Source organism: Pseudophryne corroboree, chromosome 10 (assembly GCF_028390025.1).
Source record: "Pseudophryne corroboree isolate aPseCor3 chromosome 10, aPseCor3.hap2, whole genome shotgun sequence".
In the NCBI taxonomy this organism is placed as follows: Eukaryota; Metazoa; Chordata; class Amphibia; order Anura; family Myobatrachidae; genus Pseudophryne; species Pseudophryne corroboree.
The window spans coordinates 133,726,341-133,749,789 of NC_086453.1; the positions used below are offsets into that span (position 1 = coordinate 133,726,341).

The following is a 23,449-nucleotide window of genomic DNA, read 5'->3' on the forward strand; positions in this document are numbered from 1 at the left end:
TGGTCACTGGTGCTCTCTGTATTGTTTGCATGGCAGTCACTGATGCTCTTTACATTATATGTCCGTCACTGGTGCTCTCCATATTATATGGTGGTCACTGGTGCTCTCCGTATTATATGGTGGTCACTGGTGCTCTCCGTATTATATGGTGGTCACTGGTGCTCTCGTATTATATGGTGGTCACTGGTGCTCTCCGTATTATATGGTGGTCACTGGTGCTCTCCGTATTATATGGTGGTCACTGGTGCTCTCTGTATTGTTTGTATGGCAGTCACTGATGCTCTTTGAACTATATGTCTGTTATTTTTGTTCAATTGTAGACTTTCACATTACGCTGTTGATATAACATGGACAAGGTGATTGAGGTGTGTGAATGAAGGTGCCAGCCAGTCCATGATGCAGGGCACACCTGCTGTGAAGACCACACCCCACAGCACTGGTCACATCTCCCCTCACACACTCATCACTAGTCACTAGCTGGCATGGGGGCAGATGGGCACCACTTACTGGTGGCGGCCCGTGATTATTCACCTCTGCATATCACGCAGGTAGAGAGAGGAGTGACTGACACTGCTGTAGCCTCTCTCCCCAGCGCAACACACAATCAGCGCATGTCACTCCTGACTCTCCCCACAACCAGGTGCTCTGTACAATGAAAAATGTGCAGGGGGGAGGTAGGCGGAAGAAGAAGGGGGGGGGGCTGGCAGAGGTTCCCTTCAATAGGCCCAGCCCAAGTAAAATGTACCCGTCCCCTGTTCCCCCTCTAATCTCTTTTATGGGCAAGGTAACCCAAGGCAATGTGACCCACCAGGCATTTCCTCCACATTATGAAGCATCTCGACCCCCGTTGTCGTCACTCAGGGGTCCGGCAGATGCGGCCTTGGTGTGTCTGCTGTGCTGGCTTCTACATGGTGACAGGAGCCGGGTTGCTGCACTTATATTACAGTGCAGCATCCGGCTCCTGTCACTGAGCAGGAGCCGGCACTTTGTAACGCCACTGCTTGCAGCATTGTATGTAGTTATGTTCAAACACATCATTAAGGGGTCTATTTACTGAGCATTGGAGAGAGGTGAAGTGGAGGGAGCTAAAGTACCAGCAAATCAGCTCCTGCCATGTTACAGACTGTAGACAAAACCAAATGTTTCCGCACAGGCAGGGCCGGTGCTAGGGTGTTCGGCGACTCCCTGCAAACTATTAATTTGTGCCCTCCCTCCCATGTGTTTGATGCTGCAGTGATGGCAGGTCCGTGAGGCTACTGCCAGCGGCTCTGTGCCCACAGTGCATATGCACTGTGCCAGGCACCACTGGCACAGTGTTTGTTACGGCCCTGTGCAGGGTATCTAGGGGAGGGCGGCACAGTGGCTGTGAGAAAACTCGTGGGGGTGGGGTCGACACAGCAACTGAGTGACAGTGACTGAACACAGAGGGGGGGATTGTGACACAATGACATAACACAAACTGGGGGAGGGGGGGTGACAGAGTGACGTGACAGGGCACAGAGGGGGGTGTGACACAGTGACAGAACACGGGGGGGGGGGGGCACAGTGACCGAACATTGGGGGTGAAAGTGACAGAACACGAGGGGGGGTGACGCAGTGACAGAACATGGGGGACAAACATAGTGACAGAACATGGGGGGGAAACACAGTGACAGAACATGGGGGGGTAACACAGTGACAGAACACGGGGGGGGGGGTGACACAGTGACAGAACACGGGGGGTGGTGACACAGTGATTGAACACGGGGGGGGGGGAGAAGATCGCAGTGACAGAACACGAGGGGGGGTGGCGCAGTGACAGAACATGGGGGACAAACATAGTGACAGAACATGGGGGGGAAACACAGTGACAGAACATGGGGGCGATACACAGTGACAGAACACGGGGGGGGGGTGACACAGTGACAGAACACGGGGGGTGGTGACACAGTGATTGAACACGGGGGGGGGAGAAGATCGCAGTGACAGAACACGAGGGGGGGTGGCGCAGTGACAGAACATGGGGGACAAACATAGTGACAGAACATGGGGGGGAAACACAGTGACAGAACATGGGGGGGGATACACAGTGACAGAACACGGAGGGGGATACACAGTGACAGAACACGGGGGGGGATACACAGTGACAGAACACAGGGGGGGGGGGGTGACACAGTGACAGAACACGGGGGGGGGCACAGTGACCGAACATTGGGGGTGAAAGTGACAGAACACGGGGGGGTGGTGACACAGTGACAGAACACGGGGGGTGGTGACACAGTGACAGAACACGGGGGGTGGTGACACAGTGACAGAACACGGGGGGTGGTGACACAGTGACAGAACACGGGGGGTGGTGACGCAGTGACAGAACACGGGGGGGGGTGACGCAGTGACAGAACACGAGGGGGGTGACGCAGTGACAGAACATGGGGGACTAACATAGTGACAGAACATGGGGGGGAAACACAGTGACAGAACATGGGGGGGATACACAGTGACAGAACACGGGGGGGGGGTGACACAGTGACAGAACACGGGGGGGGGGGTGACACAGTGATTGAACACGGGGGGGGAGAAGATCGCAGTGACAGAACACGAGGGGGGGTGGCGCAGTGACAGAACATGGGGGACAAACATAGTGACAGAACATGGGGGGGAAACACAGTGACAGAACATGGGGGGATACACAGTGACAGAACACGGGGGGGATACACAGTGACAGAACACAGGGGGGATACACAGTGACAGAACACGGGGGGTGGTGACACAGTGACAGAACACGAGGGGGAGATCGCAGTGACAGAACACGAGGGGGGGTGACGCAGTGACAGAACATGGGGGACAAACATAGTGACAGAACATGGGGGGGAAACACAGTGACAGAACATGGGGGGGAAGCACAGTGACAGAACACGGGGGGGGGGTGACAGTGACAGAACACGGGGGGGGGGGGGGGGTGACACAGTGACAGAACACAGAGGAGGGGCGGGTACAGTGTGACATCAGGGTGTGTGTAATATCACGAGATCCTGGAGTCTCAGTGGGTATGTTACCCTAGGAACTTGCAGCCTGGGCCGTACCCTCCCCCTGCAGAATGACCTGACCTGATGTGCAGCGCTCAGAGCCGCCCACTCGGGATACTGGATTTCTGCCTCAGCGCTGCCTGTCTCTCTCTGCCCACAGCGGCCACCACAATGCTGGTCTACTTACTTGGGGCCAGACGAGCGTGTTTCCGGAGAGGACATGGTTGTTGTTAAAAAAAAAAAAATACATATCACACATAGCTGCTGCTCCCCCCACATACACACCCTCCCCCCCCCGCCCCCCCCCCCCCCTCCCCAAACACACACTTTTTCAATCACTCTCCCCCAACTTACCATTCTGTTTGTCCTCCTCTGAAGCCTGGTCCCATGTAGCTCCGCCCCCGGCGCCATATAGCTCCACCCCCTTTTTGGGCTGGGCCGTGGAGTGTGACATAACGCTGTCACAGGAAGGAGGAGGCTTCATCATGCTGCCGGCAGCAGCAGCAGGGTCCCAGGCGCAGCACAGATCCAAGTGGCCTAAGGGACCTTTTCCGTCAGGGGGAGAAGCCACGACACAAGGGGGAGGAGCTACGCCAGCGGGACAGTTGCTCTAGTATCCATGCCACCAACTATTACCTGTAGTAATTAGGTGGCGAGCGAAGCGAGCCACTGTGCCCGAAGCGTGGCGAGCGAAGCGTGGCGAGCGAAGCGAGCCCGCAAGGGTACTTTTCGGGTACCTTGTTCGGCCGTAGCTACTCCCCCTGGTGACGGGTCTCCTCCCCTAGGTACGTCAGAAGGTCCCTTCTCCCACTCCGATATAGAATCAACCGCACAGGGATGCAAAGCAGGCAGAGCGCCTCTCCTACCTGCTTTGCATCCCTTTGCTGAGCTGGTAGCGCCGGGCCTGCTAGTAATGTTGTCTGAAATGTAGACACAACATTACTATCGATATTTGGATCGACTATTTAATAATAACAGGAGTCATATCGGGTGCTCCAACGCCTGATTTTATTATTTCATCTCTTTCTATCTCTATATTTTAATATTTCTCTTTTTATAGATAGGTGGGGAGTTTATTATACTATTAAAAGTTAGGTTAACAATTATTTATTAAAACATATCGACTGAGTGCACCATAGAGCTACCCCCCTTTTTCTTTTTGGTAAAATACATGTTACAGACTGTAAGGGTCAGATGTAATGGTGCCGCAGACATTTTTTTAAAAGGGACAATCACTTACAAGGCATCCCGCACAGCCGCTGAACGTGAGCGTCATTACATCCACCCCAAGGCTTAGTACATAGACCCCTCTATATCTATATGAAAACACTACAAAAGGAGAACCCTTTATGTGACACACATACACACCTCCCAACTATCCTGATTTTCGTGAGACAGTCCTGTTATTTTGGGACTGCCCCGCTGTCCCACCCACGGGCCACAGTATCCCGCTGTGGAGGGGGGGAGGGGGGAGTTAGGAGGCTCCCGTCACTCACTACTCTGCTTAGCAAGGCAGCAGAGAATAAACACTGTGCACATGCACACAGCGTCTATTCAGTGGACACAAGGGAACTGAGGGCATGCCGGCAGCTCACAGAGAGCTGGGCATGCCCACTCACCGACAACAATGAGGTGCGTACTAGCGATTGTGGGACTGTTGTAAGCCACACCCCATTTCCATAGGCCACACCCCCTTTCCAGGCACGGTTGCAAAGTACCTCTCCATCTGTTTCAAATGTTGGGAGGTATGCACATACACAAATTCTGATACCTTTGCAAAATTAAGAATTGTGTCATTTAACCAGCACATTACATAAATATAATTATGTATCTGGTCCCAAACCTACAAAGTATGCTAGTTATTCAGGGGTTAATGGAAAATGTAAAAAAAAAAAATATGTTATTGTTTGTTAGATGAACCTACGTATTTCAATGATACTGCAACTAATTAACCCCATAATACAATGTTATGGGACGTTATTCTCCTTGAGCATACTTGCTTACTCTCCCGGAAGTTGCGGTACACTCCCGATCTTTCTGTTACTGAGGGCAGGGATCAGGGGTGTGGGAAATCCTATGCATAGTTAAGGACAGGGGCATAAATTCATCCCAGTCGTCTGGAGACAAGTTGGAAACTGGAGCCTGCATGAATTGACAGGGCACCAGCTACGCTGTCTGACAATGGCCAGTGGATCAGGTTCAGACTCACGAGATTCAGCCATCTGCAGCATACAGAATCGTCATTTACCGGTGGGTCCCGTCTCACAGTCCAGCAGCAGCGGGTGCACCGTCACTTGCCGAAGCGCTGGCTGAGCGGTACCAGGCAGGAGCCATCCTGTTCCCTATTGCAGGTTTTAGCAGTGCTTCTGGGACAGAGCCAATTAACATTGCAGCAGCAGCAGGTGTGCCGCAGAGTTCTGTTGGAAGAGCAGTGGTCACAGTTTCATCCCGTTGTGAACCATACAGGTGCTGTTGTATATGCAGGTGCACTTTTAGGGCTTAGAGCCTGGAGGCAGGTGCATCCATTGCCTCTGGGAGTTCTGCCCCTTAGTAAAGACCTGTTACCGAGGGCAGGAATCAGGGATTACTCTGCAGATAAAGGACATGTTACTAAGGGCAGGGATCAGAGATGTGGGGATTATTATGCAGAGTTAGGGACATGTTGCCGAGGGCAGGGATCAGGGATGTGGAGAGGGTTTATCTGAGTAGAAATAACCTTCATATTATCATACCCTTCAACTGGACCTTTTTAATAGGTACAGTACCTTTTTTATGGTCTGTACCGATATTTGGCTATCCAAACTTCCATTGAAAGTATAGAAAAAGGGGCGTGGCCACACCCCCTTTTCTAATTTGTACCGATTTTTATGTGTAAAATGTTGGAGGGTATGTATTATGTTGTGTATATCAGCTTATCCCTCTCACCACTGATAAATGAGATATTGCTCTCCTATGTTTTGTTATTTTTTATCAGCTAGAAGCGGCTGTCAAGTGCTGTCTGGGCTGGAAAGGGGTGTGTCCAGTCTAGGAGGAGTGTGCCAGGCCTGCTGCATAATACTTTGTAGCACTACATCAAAATTCACATCTCTCTCTCCCCATACTTGCCTACTTTTGAAAACTAGTTTCAGGGAGATTGCAAGTGGTAGCAGAATGTGTAGCGTGCTGTTGAGGGGGCATGTCATGTACCACCCAAAGGGCGTGTCTCGATCCGCCTATGGGCGTATCTATTGCCACTCAGGGGTGTGTCCTGCAGCAGAGCTGCTGAGTTTAGTATCTGTGTGGTTCCCAGTGCCAGCAATGTGAAAGGTTTGTGAACAAGGTGAGGTCACTTAAATTAATTTAAAAATTACCCTTTGCTCCCTTCTATAATTACCCTGGTAAATTATACACAACAAATGAGAATTTGCATATACGACTGTACAAATAACATTTATTTATTTTAAGTTGGGCCACTGTGAGATTGGCTTCCTTTGTACACTAACCCAAGACCCAAATGCTGGAAGATGAAAGGAAAGAAACTGGGTGCCGAGTGTCACAGGCATTACTCAGAGAGAGCACTCACTGAAAGCCATGGATGACTGTCAGTCACTGCCCTTTCAGAGTGCAGTTAATGCCTGTGACACTCCGCACCCTGGCCCTCATTCCGAGTTGTTCGCTCGGTATTTTTCATCGCATCGCAGTGAAAATCCGCTTAGTACGCATGCGCAATGTTCGCACTGCGACTGCGCCAAGTAACTTTACTATGAAGAAAGTAATTTTACTCACGGCTTTTTCTTCGCTCCGGCGATCGTAATGTGATTGACAGGAAATGGGTGTTACTGGGCGGAAACACGGCGTTTCAGGGGCGTGTGGCTGAAAACGCTACCGTTTCCGGAAAAAACGCAGGAGTGGCCGGGGAAACGGTGGGAGTGCCTGGGCGAACGCTGGGTGTGTTTGTGACGTCAACCAGGAACGACAAGCACTGAAATGATCGCACAGGCAGAGTAAGTCTGAAGCTACTCTGAAACTGCTAAGTAGTTAGTAATCGCAATATTGCGAATACATCGGTCGCAATTTTAAGAAGCTAAGATTCACTCCCAGTAGGCGGCGGCTTAGCGTGTGTAACTCTGCTAAATTCGCCTTGCGACCGATCAACTCGGAATGAGGGCCCCAGTCCCTTCCCTTTCTCCTGCCCAACCACCACGGACCGTATGATGCATTTCTGGTTTACTTAATTCCCTTACATTCTAACAGACCACCGTGTGGGGAGAAGAGGCCACCATTACAGCTGACACTCACACTGCCGTAAAGCACACTAGCCTCCGCTTAGGCTACACACTAGAAGATATGAAATAATTCCAGGTACACAGCAATATATGCTTTATACAGCAGCTGCTGAAAGGGATACCAGCCCCAATGAATGGTAACAACAAAACAAAACAAACAATTTAAGCAGCACCGACATTTGCATAAAAACCTAATAAAATTCAATTGAACTCTATTATTTAAGTAGATATAGCAATTTATTTACACAGAAAAACAACATAAACGTATTAATCAGATGTAAACTGCTGGTACCTGAACAAGATTAGTCTATAAAAAAAAAAAAAAAAAAAAAAAAATTACAATGTAACATATTCCCATCCATCAAAATAGTTGTATGCTACATAGTTGCAACCAACTAACACATTTGTGACCACTACAAATATAGAATATCTATTCAGGTTTAACTGAACAAAAAAAGCGTCTCTGAAAGTCCAACCAACAGTCCGGGTAAGTAGGACTATATAAGAAAGAGTGCAGTAAACAATTAGAGAAGAGTCTTGTAATCCAATGAAGAGTTCTCCTTAAAGATAGTAATTAGCATAAAAGCACTGCACATTAGTTTCAATAGTATAAAAAGCTGTGGCCAGGTTGGGTAGAGGATTCCCGACAGTCATAATCCTGACACATTTTGGTACTGTAACCCTTACCCTACCCCTAACCCTCCCTTCCCGCAGCCTAACCCTAACCCTCCCCTCCCACAGCCTAACTCTCCCATCCACCCTTTCCGCAGCCTAACCCTAACCTTCCCCTCTCACAGCCTAACCCTCTTCCTAGTGCCTAACCCTCCCCTTCCACAGCCTAATCCTCCTCCTAGTACTAACCCTAACCCTCCCCTCCCACAGCCTAACCCTCCCATCCACCTTTCCCACAGCCTAACATTAACCCTCCCCGCCCACAGCGTAACCCTCCTCCTAGTGCCTTACCCTAACCCTCCCCTCACACAGCCTAACCCTCATCCTAGTGCTAACACTAAATCTCCCCTCCCATCCACCCTTCCCGCAGCTTAACTCTAACCTCCTCCACCCATAGCCTAACCCTCTTCCTAGTGCCTAGCCCTCCCCTCTCACAACCTAACTCTCCCATCCACCCTTCCCACAGCCAAACCCTAACTCTCCCCTCCCACAGCCTAAGCCTCTTCCTACTGCCTAACCCTAACCCTCTCACAGCCTAACCCTCCTCCTAGTGCTAACACTAACCCGCCCCTCCCACAGCCTAACCCTCCTCTTAGTGCTAACAATAACCCTCCCCTCCCACAGCCTAACCCTCCTCCTAGTGCTAACATTTACCCTCCCCTCCCACAGCCTAACCTTCCTCCTAGTGCTAACATTAACCCTCCCCTCCCACAGCCTAACCCTCCTCCTAGTGCCTTAACCTAACCCCCCTCACACAGCCTAACCCTCCCATCCACCCTTCCCACAGCCTAACCCTCCCTTCCCACAGCCTAAGCCTCTTCCTACTGCCTAACCCTAACCCTCTCACAGCCTAACCCTCCTCCTAGTGCTAACACTAACCCTCCCCTCCTACAGCCTAACCCTCCTCCTAGTGCTAACACTAACCCGCCCCTCCCACAGCCTAACCCTCCTCTTAGTGCTAACACTAACCCTCCCCTCCCACAGCCTAACCCTCCTCCTAGTGCTAACATTAACCCTCCCCTCCCACAGCCTAACCCTCCTCCTAGTGCTAACATTAACCCTCCCCTCCCACAGCCTAACCCTCCTCCTAGTGCCTTAACCTAACCCCCCTCACACAGCCTAACCCTCCCATCCACCCTTCCCACAGCCTAACCCTCCCTTCCCACAGCCTAAGCCTCTTCCTAGCGCTTAACCCTAACCCTCTCACAGCCTAACCCTCCTCCTAGTGCTAACACTAACCCTCCCCTCCCACAGCCTAACCCTCCTCCTAGTGCTAACACTAACCCGCCCCTCCCACAGCCTAACCCTCCTCCTAGTGCTAACACTAACCCTCCCCTCCTACAGCCTAACCCTCCTCCTAGTGCCAACACTAACCCGCCCCTCCCACAGCCTAACCCTCCTCTTAGTGCTAACACTAATCCTCCCCTCCCACAGCCTAACCCTCCTCCTAGTGCTAACATTTACCCTCCCCTCCCACAGCCTAACCCTCCTCCTAGTGCTAACATTAACCCTCCCCTCCCACAGCCTAACCCTCCTCCTAGTGCCTTAACCTAACCCCCCTCACACAGCCTAACCCTCCCATCCACCCTTCCAACAGCCTAACCCTCCCTTCCCACAGCCTAAGCCTCTTCCTACTGCCTAACCCTAACCCTCTCACAGCCTAACCCTCCTCCTAGTGCTAACACTAACCCTCCCCTCCTACAGCCTAACCCTACTCCTAGTGCTAACACTAACCCTCCCCTCCCACAGCCTAACCCTCCTCCTAGTGCTAACACTAACCCTCCCCTCCCACAGCCTAACCCTCCCCCTAGTGCTAACACTAACCCTCCCCTCCCACAGCCTAACCCTCCTCCTAGTGCTAACATTAACCCTCCCCTCCAACAGCCTAACCCTCCTCCTAGTGCTAACACTAACCCTCCCCTCCCACAGCCTAACCCTCCTCCTAGTGCTAACACGAACTCTTCCCTCCCACATCCTAACCCTCCCCTCCCACAGCCTAATCCTCCTTCTAGTGCTAACACTAACCCTCCCCTCCCACAGCCTAACCCTCCTCCTATTGCTAACACTAACCCGCCCCTCCCACAGCCTAACCCTCCTCCTAGTGCTAACACTAACCCTCCCCTCCCACAGCCTAACCCTGTGTCAGGATTATGACAGTCCGGATGCCACTGTCAGTATTGTGACTGTTGGCATCCTGTCGGAATGCGGACTACATACCCTCTGGCCAGTGTGCCAAGTCTGCCTGTTTAGTCATGGGACACAAATAAACTGCTCACCTGCACAGCCAAGCCCTGATGCTGTTAATGATCAGATGATCTACTTTGCCAGGACTGGTTATATGGCACCTGTGGATTCCCGCAAAGAGTGATTGAAAGTGGTGCATGCAGACCCAGGAAGCTAGTGTAAGAATACAAGCTGCTGCTACCGTTGTTGCTAAATCCAAGTTGGCTAAAGTACCTCTTGCTTCTCAACCACGTGACACCCGCCGGCAGTGGAAGGGGCAAGGAAGTTTGGATAGCACTGTCACTATCCGCGTCACCACCTATTGCCTTTAGTAACCAGGTGGAGAGCAAAGTGAGCCACTGTGCCCAAAGCGTGGCGAGCGAAGTAAGCCTGCACGAATGCATTTGGGCTCCCATGTTTGGACCTTGATCCTCCCCCTGTTGCTGAGTGTCACATGCTTGTGATGTCAGGGGTCCTTTAGCCAGATAGGAATTAGACTTAACTCTGCTGCTACTGCTAATCTCACAGTGCTTACAGTGCAGTGGTCGGCAGGAGAGAGCAGTTGAGAGTGATCCGATGCTGCTCTTGGACAGTAGTAGGGTCTGAAACTGGTGCTCAGGGACAATGCAGGCAGCTTAGCGGCATCCGAGACTGGCAGAGTGGCTTTGGCTAATGAGGCTGCTGCAGTGAGGCTCAGAGCGGAGTTAGAGATGGCAACGGCTGTGACTGTGAGTTGTGCCTTTCTGAACGTGCACTGCTAGACGGCCACCGCTACCCACAACCCGCGGTGATCGGCCTTTCTCTGACGTCCTAGTGGATGCTGGGAACTCTGTAAGGACCATGGGAATAGCGGGCTCCGAAGGAGGCTGGGCACTCTAGAAAGATTTATGACTACCTGGTGTGCACTGGCTCCTCCCACTATGACCCTCCTCCAAGCCCCAGTTAGATTTTGTGCCCGGCCGAGGTTGGATGCACACTAGGGGCTCTCCTGAGCCTTTAGAAAGAAAGATAGAAATTAGGTTTTTTATTTTCAGTGAGACCTGCTGGCAACAGGCTCACTGCAGCGAGGGACTAAGGGGAGAAGCGAACCTGCCTGCTTGCAGCCAGCTTGGGATTCTTAGGCTACTGGACACCATTAGCTCCAGAGGGATCGACCGCAGGCCCAGCCTTGGTGTTCGGTCCCGGAGCCGCGCCGCCGCCCCCCTTACAGAGCCAGAAGCAAAAAGAGGTCCGGAAAATCGGCGGCAGAAGACATCAGTCTTCACCAAGGTAGCGCACAGCACTGCAGCTGTGCGCCATTGCTCCTCACACACACTTCACACTCCGGTCACTGAGGGTGCAGGGCGCTGGGGGGGGCGCCCTGAGAAGCAATAATAACACCTTGGCTGGCAAAAATACCACAATATATAGCCCCAGAGGCTATATATGTGGAAAATACCCCTGCCAGAATATAGGAAAAAGCGGGAGAATAGTCCGCGGAAAAGGGGCGGAGCTATCTCCCTCAGCACACTGGCGCCATTTCTCCTTCACAGATCCGCTGGAAGGAAGCTCCCTGGCTCTCCCCTGCAGTCTACACTACAGAAAAGGGTATAAAAGAGAGGGGGGGGGGCACTAAATTTAGGCGCAGTATACAATTATATAGAAAAAGCAGCTATAGGGGACATAACTCAGTTAGTCCCTGCATTATATAGCGCTCTGGTGTGTGCTGGCATACTCTCACTCTGTCCCCCCAAAGGGCTTTTGTGGGTCCTGTCCTCTGTTGGAGCATTCCCTGTGTGTGTGCGGTGTGTCGGTACGGCTGTGTCGACATGTTTGATGAGGATAATGATGTGAAGACGGAGCAGATGCCTTTAGAAGGGATGTCACCCCCTGCGGGGCAGACACCTGAGTGGTTGAGCTTATGGAAAGAAATGAGTGCACGTATAGACTCCTTACATAAGAAATTTGACGACATGCCAAATGTGGGACAGCCGACTTCTCAGCTCGTGCCTGTCCAGGCGTCGCACAGGTCATCAGGGGCTCTAAAACGCCCGCTACCTCAGACCGCAGACCCAGATGTCGACACTGATACTGACACCAGTGTCGACGACGATGAGTCTAACCTGATGCCCACTAAGGCCATTCACTGCATGATTGAGGCAATGAAAGAGGTGTTACACATTTCTGATATAAATACAGGTACCACTAAAAAGGGTATTATGTTTGGGGAGAAAAAACTACCGTAGTTTTTCCCCCATCAGATGAATTAAATGAAGTGTGTGAAGAAGCGTGGGCTTTCCCTGATAAAAAATTGGTAATTCCTAAGAAGGTACTAATGGCGTTCCCTTTCCCGCCAGAGGATAGGTCACGTTGGGAAACACCTCCTAAGGTGGATAAAGCGCTCACACGTTTGTCTAAAAAGGTGGCACTACCATCTCCGGATACGGCCGCCCTCAAGGAACCTGCTGATAGAAAGCAGGAGGCGATCCTGAAGTCTGTATATACACACTCAGGCATTATACTTAGGCCAGCTATTGCGTCAGCTTGGATGTGCAGTGCTGCCGCTGCGTGGTCAGATAAACTGTCAGAAAATATTGACACATTAGACAGAGACACGATCCTGCTAACCCTAGACCATATCAAAGACTCAGTCTTATATATGAGAGATGCACAGAGGGAAATCTGCCGACTGGCATCTAAAGTAAGTGCATTGTCCATTTCTGCTAGGAGAGGCTTATGGACTCGCCAGTGGACAGGAGATGCAGATTCTAAAAGGCACATGGAAGTCTTGCCATATAAGGGTGAGGAATTATTTGGGGATGGTCTCTCGGACCTAGTTTCCACAGCAACGTCTGGGAAGTCAGCATTTTTACCCCATGTCCCCTCACAGCCTAAGAAGGCGCCGTTTTATCAGGTTCAGTCCTTTCGGACCCAGAAAAACAGGCGTGGAAAAGGCGGGTCTTTTCTGTCCAGAGGCAGAGGTAGGGGAAAAAGGCTGCAACAAACAGCAGGTTCCCAGGAGCAAAAGTCCTCCCCCGCTTCTTCTTCCAAGTCCGCCGCATGACGGTGGGGCTCCACAGGCGGAGCCAGGTACGGTGGGGGGCCACCTCAAGAATTTCAGCGATCAGTGGGCTCGCTCACAGGTGGATCCCTGGATCCTTCAAACAGTATCTCAGGGGTACAAACTGGAATTCGAGGCGTCTCCACCCCACCGGTTCCTAAAATCTGCCTTGCCGATTGCTCCCTCAGACAGGGAGGCGGTGCTAGCGGCAATTCACAAGCTGTATTCCCAGCAGGTGATAATCAAGGTACCCCTACTTAAACAAGGCCGGGGTTACTATTCCACACTATTTGTGGTACCGAAACCGGACGGTTCGGTGAGACCCATTTTAAATTTGAAATCCTTGAACACATACATAAAAAAATTCAAGTTCAAGATGGAATCGCTCAGGGCGGTTATTGCAAGCCTGGACTAGGGGGATTACATGGTATCCCTGGACATCAAGGATGCTTACTTGTATGTCCCCATTTACCATCCTCACCAGGAGTACCTCAGATTTGTGGTACAGGATTGCCATTACCAATTCCAGACGCTGCCGTTTGGACTGTCCACGGCACCGAGGGTATTTACCAAGGTTATGGCGGAAATGATGATACTCCTTCGAAAAAAGGGAGTTTTAATTATCCCGTACTTGGACGATCTCCTAATAAAAGCGAGGTCCAAGGAACAGTTGTTGGTGGGAGTAGCACTATCTCAGGAGGTGCTGCACCAGCACGGCTGGATTCTGAATATCCCAAAGTCACAGCTGGTTCCGACGACACGGCTACTGTTCCTGGGTATGATTCTGGATACAGTCCAGAAAAAAGTGTTTCTCCCGGAGGAGAAAGCCAGGGAGTTGTCATCTCTAGTCAGAGACCTCCTGAAACCAAAACAGGTATCAGTGCATCGCTGCACGCGGGTCCTGGGAAAGATGGTGGCTTCTTACGAAGCAATTCCCTTCGGCAGGTTCCATGCCAGAATCTTTCAGTGGGACCTGTTGGACCAGTGGTCCGGATCGCATCTTCAGATGCATCGCTTAATAACCCTGTCTCCAAGAACCAGGGTGTCTCTACTGTGGTGGCTGCAGAGTGCCCATCTTCTAGAGGGCCGCAGGTTCGGCATACAGGACTGGGTCCTGGTGACCACGGATGCCAGCCTTCGAGGCTGGGGGGCAGTCACACAGGGAAGAAACTTCCAAGGACTATGGTCGAGTCAGGAGACTTCCCTTCACATAAATATTCTGGAACTAAGGGCCATCTACAATGCCCTAAGTCAAGCAAAATCCCTGCTCCTACACCAGCCGGTGCTGATCCAGTCAGACAACATCACGGCAGTCGCCCATGTAAATCGACAGGGAGGCACAAGAAGCAGGATGGCGATGGCAGAAGCCACAAGAATTCTCCGATGGGCGGAGAATCATGTACTAGCACTGTCAGCAGTGTTCATTCCGGGAGTGGACAACTGGGAAGCAGACTTCCTCAGCAGACACGACCTCCACCCGGGAGAGTGGGGACTTCATCCAGAAGTTTTCCAGATGCTGGTAAACCGTTGGGAAAAACCACAGGTGGACATGATGGCGTCCCGCCTCAACAAAAAGTTAAAAAGATATTGCGCCAGGTCAAGGGACCCTCAGGCGATAGCTGTGGACGCTCTAGTGACACCATGGGTGTACCAGTCGGTTTATATGTTCCCTCCTCTGCCTCTCATACCAAAGGTATTGAGAATAATAAGAAAGCGAGGAGTAAACTCTGTTCCACGCTCTCTATGTACCCCATCTGTGTCATCCCTGTCTGTCTACCCCTCCCCTTAGAATGTAAGCTCTCACGAGTAGGGCCCTCTTCCCTCATGTGCTTATACTTTTCTTACTTTAATAATCCTCAACCGCCCAGATCCCACAGTTTTTTGACCACCTGGAACTTATCTCTATGTTTACTGGTGTAGTTATGCTTAGCTGCCCTGTACTTGTCCTATATTGTATTCAACTGTAAGTCACTGTTTTCCTATTTTTTATGTGCATTTGTACTCTGTAATCGGGCGCTGCGGAACCCTTGTGGCGCCATATAAATAAAGGATAATAATAATAATAATAATAATAATAATAATAATAATAATAATAAACACAATTCTCGTGGTTCCGGATTGGCCAAGACGAGCGTGGTACCCGGAACTTCAAGAGATGCTCTCAGAGGACCCGTGGCCTCTACCGCTCAGACAGGACCTGCTACAGCAGGGGCCCTGTCTGTTCCAAGACTTGCTGCGTTTGACGGCATGGCGGTTGAACACCGGATCCTGAAGGAAAAGGGTATTCCGGAAGAAGTCATTCCTACGCTTATTAAGGCCAGGAAAGATGTTACGGCAAAGCATTATCACCGCATATGGCGGAAATATGTTGCATGGTGCGAGGCAAAATAGGCCCCAACAGAGGAATTTCAGCTGGGTCGATTTCTGCATTTCCTGCAAGCAGGAGTGAATATGGGCCTAAAGCTAGGCTCCATTAAAGTACAGATCTCGGCTCTGTCGATTTTCTTTCAAAAAGAACTAGCTTCAGTACCTGAAGTTCAGACATTTGTGAAAGGAGTGCTGCATATTCAGCCCCCGTTTGTGCCCCCTGTGGCGCCTTGGGATCTCAACGTGGTGTTGAGTTTCTTAAAATCACATTGGTTTGAGCCACTAAAAACCGTGGATCTAAAATATCTCACGTGGAAAGTGGTCATGTTATTGGCCTTGGCTTCAGCCAGGCGAGTGTCAGAATTGGCGGCTTTATCATGTAAAAGCCCTTATCTGATTTTCCATATGGATAGGGCAGAATTGAGGACTCGTCCCCAGTTTCTACCTAAGGTGGTGTCAGCGTTTCACCTGAACCAGCCTATTGTGGTGCCTGCGGCTACTAAGGATTTGGAGGACTACAAGTTGCTAGACGTTGTCAGGGCCCTGAAAATATATGTTTCCAGGACGGCTGGAGTCAGAAAATCTGACTCGCTGTTTATCCTGTATGCACCCAACAAGCTGGGTGCTCCTGCTTCTAAGCAGACTATTGCTCGCTGGATTTGTAGTACAATTCAGCTTGCACATTCTGTGGCAGGCCTGCCACAGCCAAAATCTGTAAATGCCCATTCCACAAGGAAAGTGGGCTCATCTTGGGCGGCTGCCCGAGGGGTCTCGGCTTTACAACTTTGCCGAGCAGCTACTTGGTCAGGGGCAAACACGTTTGCAAAATTCTACAAATTTGATACCCTGGCTGAGGAGGACCTAGAGTTCTCTCATTCGGTGCTGCAGAGTCATCCGCACTCTCCCGCCCGTTTGGGAGCTTTGGTATAATACCCATGGTCCTTACGGAGTTCTCAGCATCCACTAGGACGTCAGAGAAAATAAGAATTTACTCACCGGTAATTCTATTTCTCGTAGTCCGTAGTGGATGCTGGGCGCCCATCCCAAGTGCGGATTGTCTGCAATACTTGTAAATAGTTATTGTTAACTAAAGGGTTATTGTTGAGCCATCTGTTGAGAGGCTCAGTTGTTTTTCATACTGTCAAACTGGATATAGTATCACGAGTTGTACAGTGTGATTGGTGTGGCTGGTATGAGTCTTACCCGGGATTCAAAATCCTTCCTTATTATGTCAGCTCGTCCGGGCACAGTGTCCTAACTGAGGCTTGGAGGAGGGTCATAGTGGGAGGAGCCAGTGCACACCAGGTAGTCATAAATCTTTCTAGAGTGCCCAGCCTCCTTCGGAGCCCGCTATTCCCATGGTCCTTACGGAGTTCCCAGCATCCACTATGGACTACGAGAAATAGAATTACCGGTGAGTAAATTCTTATTTTAAGTAACATGACGTCATGTGTCATGATGTCTCCCATACAGGCACCGCCTCCGGCATTTCCGGACTTGCGCATGTGCAGTCCAGATTCTCATGGGGGACAGTGAAAAACCGGGAGGACAAGTAAGATTTGTGGGGCAGTGGAACGCTAAATTAAAAACTGGGAGCCTCCTGCTCAATATGGGGTGGGTAGGCAAGCCTGGGATAGCAGCAAAGTGGGGAGAATGCCTCTACAGCAAAGTGCATTGCTGCCCTTGCTGAGCACATCACTCCGGCCCTGTCTACATGGTCTGTAAATCAAATAAACACTTTCCGGTATATGCTGTTTGAGTTACTTAGTGCTCCATCCTATATCAGGCAGTGGCACCGAGAGGTGGGGGAGCGGGTACTTTTTACCCGGGCTCGTTGGAGGGGCCTGGGTCCTGCTACCCTCCCCCTTTGCTGACAGCTGAACGTAGGGCAGGGAGAGGGGACTGACTGCTGCTGCAGCAGCCTCTCTCCCCAGCCCAGCACCGCACAGGCTGCTGTGTGCTGGGGAGGAGGCTGCAGCAACAGTCAGTCCTCTCTCCCTGCATGATGAGAGGAAGGAGAGCGATTGCGCCCGACCACCCGCTTGGCCGCCGCCACCCACTGATTCTGAAACTGGTGCTCCCACCTTGTGCAGCACATGTCCACTACGTCGCCACACAGAATTTTTTTTTTTTAGATATTTTTTAAAAAGCAGGGTCTGGCCACACCTCCCCCATTGACCACGTCCCCTCTCATTACCGGGAGCGGCAGAGCTGTCGGCACCACTGGTGTCAGGTTATTTTGAAAGAAAAATATTGGACCCATTCAGTGACAATATTCTGTTTTCTAGGCTTGTCATGCTCTAATATATTGGTGGCAGGGCTTTGAAAATGGAAAGTACTGAGAGCTCTTACCTGTAGTATCTCTGTGCAGGATCTGCATAGCTGGGGCTAGAGGGGGTGGGGGCCTATAAGATGGGCGGGGTCTCGGTATCTGGCTGCCTGCTGCAGCTGTAGCAGGGAATAAATCTGTTCCTGTCTCTGAGGGGAGGAGGAAGATAGCTGGAGGGGGCGGGGCCAGTGAGATGGGCGGCGCCTCTGCTTCTGGCTGCCTGCTGCAGCAGTAAATTCTGTTCCCGTCTCTGAGGGGAGGAGGAAGATCGCAGGAGGGGGCGGGTCCTCGGCTATGGGATGGCTGCTGCAGCTGTATTAGGAAAAATCCCTTTTACCATCTTTGAAAGGGTGAGTGGAGATACGGCCAAGGAAATCAGCACTGAGACTGTTGTTCTGCAGCAGCTGATAGTTCCCACACTGCTGGGACCAAAGCTCACCTGGCAAAACTGTGGCAGGATACAGTCTCTGCGTGAAGCTTCTGTCCCGCACTCATGACGGCTGCAGTTAAGAGTGTTTGACTGTCCACTGCCTATAGGATGGCTCTCGTGCAGGCCCCGCCCCTCAGCCGTTCTGGACTCGCGCATGCGCAGTCCATATTTTCACAGAGGGACCGGTTAAAAATCGGGAGGCTAAGCAAGGTTTGCGGGGCGGCGGGAGGGTAAATTAAAAAATGTGAGCCTCCCACTAAATGCGGGAGGGTAGGCAAGCCTGTCTCTCCCCCCTCCCCCCCTTTAGTAGAGTACGCTAGCTGGGAGGGAAAAAGACAACAGGAGGGAGTCTGAAAGTGCACACTACCAAAACATGATTCTCACATTGCAGTACCCCATAGGCAGGCTTGGACTGGCCCACAGGGGTACAGGGGAAACAACCGGTGGGCCCCACTGTCTGGGGACCCACCTCCTGCTCTAAGGATCAGGGTCCAGACTGTGCACTCGACTTCTACATCATACATATGTAATCAGTGGCGGAAGTTCTTCCAAGTTGCCCGGAGGCAAGTGTGTGTGTGTGTGTGTGTGTGTGTGTGTGTGTGTGTGTGTGTGTGTGTGTGTGTGTGTGTGTGTGTATGTGTGTGTGTGTGTGTGTGTGTGTGTGTGTGTATGGAGTGTTCTGAAAAAAATGTATATACTGTATTTATACATTTAATTGTCTTTTATTTTAAATTGCACATTTCTTAGCAGTCATGCCCAGGATTAGAACCCATGACCTGTTACAGTGACAGCAGACACTTCACTGATGGAGCTATTTGCTCCTGTAGAGGAAGCATGAGAATTCTAACTATATGAAGTTACGTGTAATTGTCAGAGAAGTATCTTCATATAGTTAAAATTCTCATATTTCCTATACAGGAGCAAATAGCTTCATCAGTAAGGTGTCTGCTTCCAGTGTAATAGGTCGTGGTTTCTAATCTTGGGTGTGACACTTGTAAAATGTGTACCTACAGTATAATGAAAAGGGTGTGATTTGTAAGGTGCAGGAACCAGTGAGGAAGTTGGCCACTGAAAAGACAGTGGCAGCTATCAATTAACTTAATTCAATGGTGTCAGAGCATGGGAGGAGAGGTGCCCCCCTTCAGAGCAGGAGCCCGGCGGCAGATGACTCCGTTGCCTCCCAGAGTTCTGCCCCTGCATATGTTACCTTATACTGGACTTTGGTTTATTTTCTACAGTGCATTGCTGTTATTAATCTGGTACATTATCATTGATGCAGCAGCTGAATTTACTGGTTAGTCAAACCAATGAGGTGGCTGGCCACACCCCCTCTGTGGACTGGCCACACCCTAAACATGGGCCCCTACCATTGCATTCCCCTGGTGGGCCCTACATGCCCCAGTCCGACACTGCCCATAGGTGCATACTTTTAAAAATGCTCAATCCGTCCCTGCCATGGCAATCATTGTGACTGCGGAGCTGCTGCAAATGTCTCTCATCCGCATGGCTTATGGGTACACACCAGACTCGTGATGTTCCGGACCCTGCATGACCCCGCCCCATTCACCGCCTCCCACTGAGTCATCATCATTGAAATGACAGAGAGGCGGCTCAGGGATACTCACACCCCATGCGACAACCCCCTACGCCCAAATCTCGCTTTGTTCCAACTCTTGTCCTTAAGGTACATACACACGGTGTGATTTTCCATTCGATATGGATATCACATGGAAACATAGTGCATATCGCACAGTGTGTATAAGCTTGCGATGCTGATGCGCAGTCCCACGGGATAGGCATCGCAAGAAAATATAGTGGGTGCAGGCGGGGCCGACACAAACTACATGCCTCCGGGCACAATCTAGTCCAAATCGGCCGGGACACCCCGTCGCACTGTGTGTATGCAAATTGTAAAATACCGTCAACAGGTCATGTTTTCACTGGAAATGGGAATAAATACTGACCCAGCAAAATGGATCAACTTACCTGTGCACCATTAAAGAAATCCAGAAAACATGACATGTTGGGGGTACTTAAGTACTATAGTTGAGCATGACTCGGTTCTAAGTTGATGAACTGGCATTCAATTTCATTATCTTTCAGCTATCAGTATTTCATGTAATTTGCAGGCTATAGTATATAAAACCACAATTGCATTGCACAAGCAAATGGTTTATGTTTTTAACCATGCTTTAGGTATAATATACTGTATGTGCACAGAGCCAGGCAGAACGTTTATTTAGACACAGCGGATGTGTACGCTGATGGTCACAATGTGTGTCTGGTACTGTTCAGCATAAAGTTTATATTGGCACTGCTGTACATTGTGTCTACACAAGCTGCATGCACAATCATAAAGGGAATACTTTTGGGAGTATCTAAACTTTAGGAATGCACCAGACCCTCTACCGTCTACCCCCTACCCCCCCCCCAAAAAAAAAAAAAATGATCCCTTCCATTCAGGACAAATGTTAAGCTCTCAAATGTCATACCTCACATGTTGTTGCATTCACCTGTGCTGAATTCAATTTAAACAAAACAAAACTTTTAATCAATTAGTTAATTAAGCACAGATAACCGCAGTGCTATAGTTAATTGGGACGTTCAGGATCACAGCAGTTGTAGTAGTTGGCTGGAAAGACTGCAGCACTGCTTTTACACACAAGGGTGGGAGGTCCTTACTGCAAATTGCAATATTCATCAGATGGATCCCTGGTACCTTTAACATTGGCTGCAACCATTGTTTCAATGCTAGAAACAGGAGAAAGTCTGTTGTATTTCCGTAATACTACAGATAAGACTGATTTTGATTGGTATTGATATATCCCATTTATACGTAAAGCATTATTTACTGTATAAATACGCCTAGCACACAGAGGCATTACATAGAACTATACAAGTCTGTGTCTCCCCTGATTCACCATGCTACAATGCACATATAATCCTATAAAATGGCTATGGTGTATATTGCATTCCCAAAACCAGGCTATAAATATCATGATCACCACCCTACTGTATCTGTCAATATATAATCTACAGTACATACACTGGAACCTTTAGATGAATTATTGCAAGTGTTTGGTAAGTACCGTACTTCTGTTTCAGACATTGATTTTGCTAAAACTTTTAAATTTCAATGTAAAACTTGTAACAATGTTTTGTTTACCTTTTAGATTACTTTTAGATCTCCTCTCATGTGGACTTTGGAGAGGAGGTCAGAAGGGCATTGCTAGTGGAGGTTTCTGTAAATTGCTGCATATTGTGCAGCTTAAAGTTTGCATTAGATTAAATATTAAGTTTTAAGTAACCTTTATATCCCTTTTCAACGCATTGACAAAGAAGGAATAAAATGGACCAAATGTAATAGCTTGTGAGTTTTGGCATGTGTTCTAGAGCTGGGTACACACCTGAACGATCTAACGATCTTGCTATGGGCCGATGCAATGTAACAATATATCGTGCCCACCTACAAACTGCACAATCCACCATACAATGGCACAATATATCGTTACAGTATCAAATTTAGAGAACCGCATTGCATCTGAGCATCTGATGTGCAGCACATGAGACGCAAAGATGCGAACACACAAGTCATCAAACGATGAACTGGGTGTACACACTATATGATTGCCATTGCAGCAAGTATATTGTATAGTGTGTACCCAGCTTTAGTGTTAGCCACCAGATATAAAGCTGCATTTTTTTTTCTTGAAGTAAAAACTAGACCGATTTTGCCGTTGAAATAATGAGCAATTTTGAATCTGTTACAGGTTGTTACAATTGCAGGGATTGGGAAATGTAGAGCTAAAATTATTTTCTTCCAACTGTATTAAAATATACTGTGGATAAAAGAGTAGTAGAGTATTAGGAAACTATGTCCACCCTTTATACGGGATGTAGTTACCATACCGGCGGTCGGTATCCCAGCGGAAAGAATACCGACGCCGGGATCCCGACCGTCGAGAATGCCGACAGCTGCGCCTGGGCTATTCCCATTCGAACCCGCAGTGCGGCGAGCGCAGTGATCCTACAAGAGGCTTTCTAGCACTCGCCCCACTGGCGGCTGGGATCCCAGGGTTTGGTATGGAATGCCAGCGGTCAGAATATATACTTTATACTGATTAAGTGATTGAAAACAAATTCCTAGGGCCCACAGCTATGAAGGTGTGGAACTTTATCTCCTGTCCAATATTCTCCTTCATTACTATGGTGTTACATAATACATATCACTTCATAGATAGGTGACCTTTGGTAAATTGGACATGTGTGAAAATGACACGGCAGGATTAAATAGATACTCTTGTCATTTCACTCCAAACGCACCTTAAAAAAAATGTTTAGCTTGTTTAATATTAACCCTTCACAAGCATCATGTGACTAAAAAGAGAATACTGAGGTACTGTATATGTACTAAGCCTTGGAGAGAGAAAAAGTGGATGCAAATTACACATACCTCCCAACATAACCCTCTCCAGGAGGGACAGAATGCTCTGCTTGTGGGTTTCTCTTAATAAATGATTGCAGGCACCTGTTTTATACAGGGTAATGGATTAGAAAGGTGTTTCAGCACAGGTGATGGTAATCATAAATTGAGAGGGAAGTCCAGGAGCAGAGTATTCTGTCCCTCCTGGAGCGGGTCATGTTGGGAGGTATGTATTACATACCAGATAATCAGCTCCTAACTGCCCTTAAATCTCTTGGCCTACTTATTATTATTGCTACACGTTTTTAAGTAAAACTCTTTAAGGATAATATTTACTTTATGTGTGTTGCAGTGTTCAGTAAACATGAGGAGACATTATTTTGCAACTACGGGGAGAACCAATCAGCTTCTAGCTATCATTTTATAAAAAGGGCTTGATAAATAATAGCGCAAAGCTCATTGGTTGCTATGGGCAGTTCTCAGACTGTCCTCTTTAGAAGGTTTGATACACCTCCGCAGGGGTGTGTGAGCGGTGCCGTTGTGCAGGACCCTGGGTGCAGCACTGACGCTGTCTCACGGCTCTTGCCCCTGGCACATACCTCCCAGCTTTTGAATTGTTGTATTTGAGTTCTGAAGGGGGTTCACAAGAAGGGGCGGGGCCTCAACATAAGGGGGCAGAGACTTGCTGCACGACA

General features: G+C 49.5%; 1 protein-coding gene across 2 annotated transcripts in view; it reads left to right on the forward strand.

The window, feature by feature from the left end:
• LOC134966231 (galactoside alpha-(1,2)-fucosyltransferase 2-like) overlaps positions 1–23,449 on the forward strand; it is a 194,519-nt gene that overhangs the window by 108,572 nt on the left and 62,498 nt on the right. Inside the window, exon 1 of one of the 2 annotated variants that reach the window (XM_063942802.1) lies at positions 20,924–21,412. The exons of the other annotated variant lie outside the window; for it this stretch is intronic. The gene's annotated coding sequence lies outside the window, so the exon portion shown is untranslated. Of the gene's footprint in view, positions 1–20,923; positions 21,413–23,449 lie in introns of those variants that run through there. 2 annotated transcript variants of the gene reach the window in all.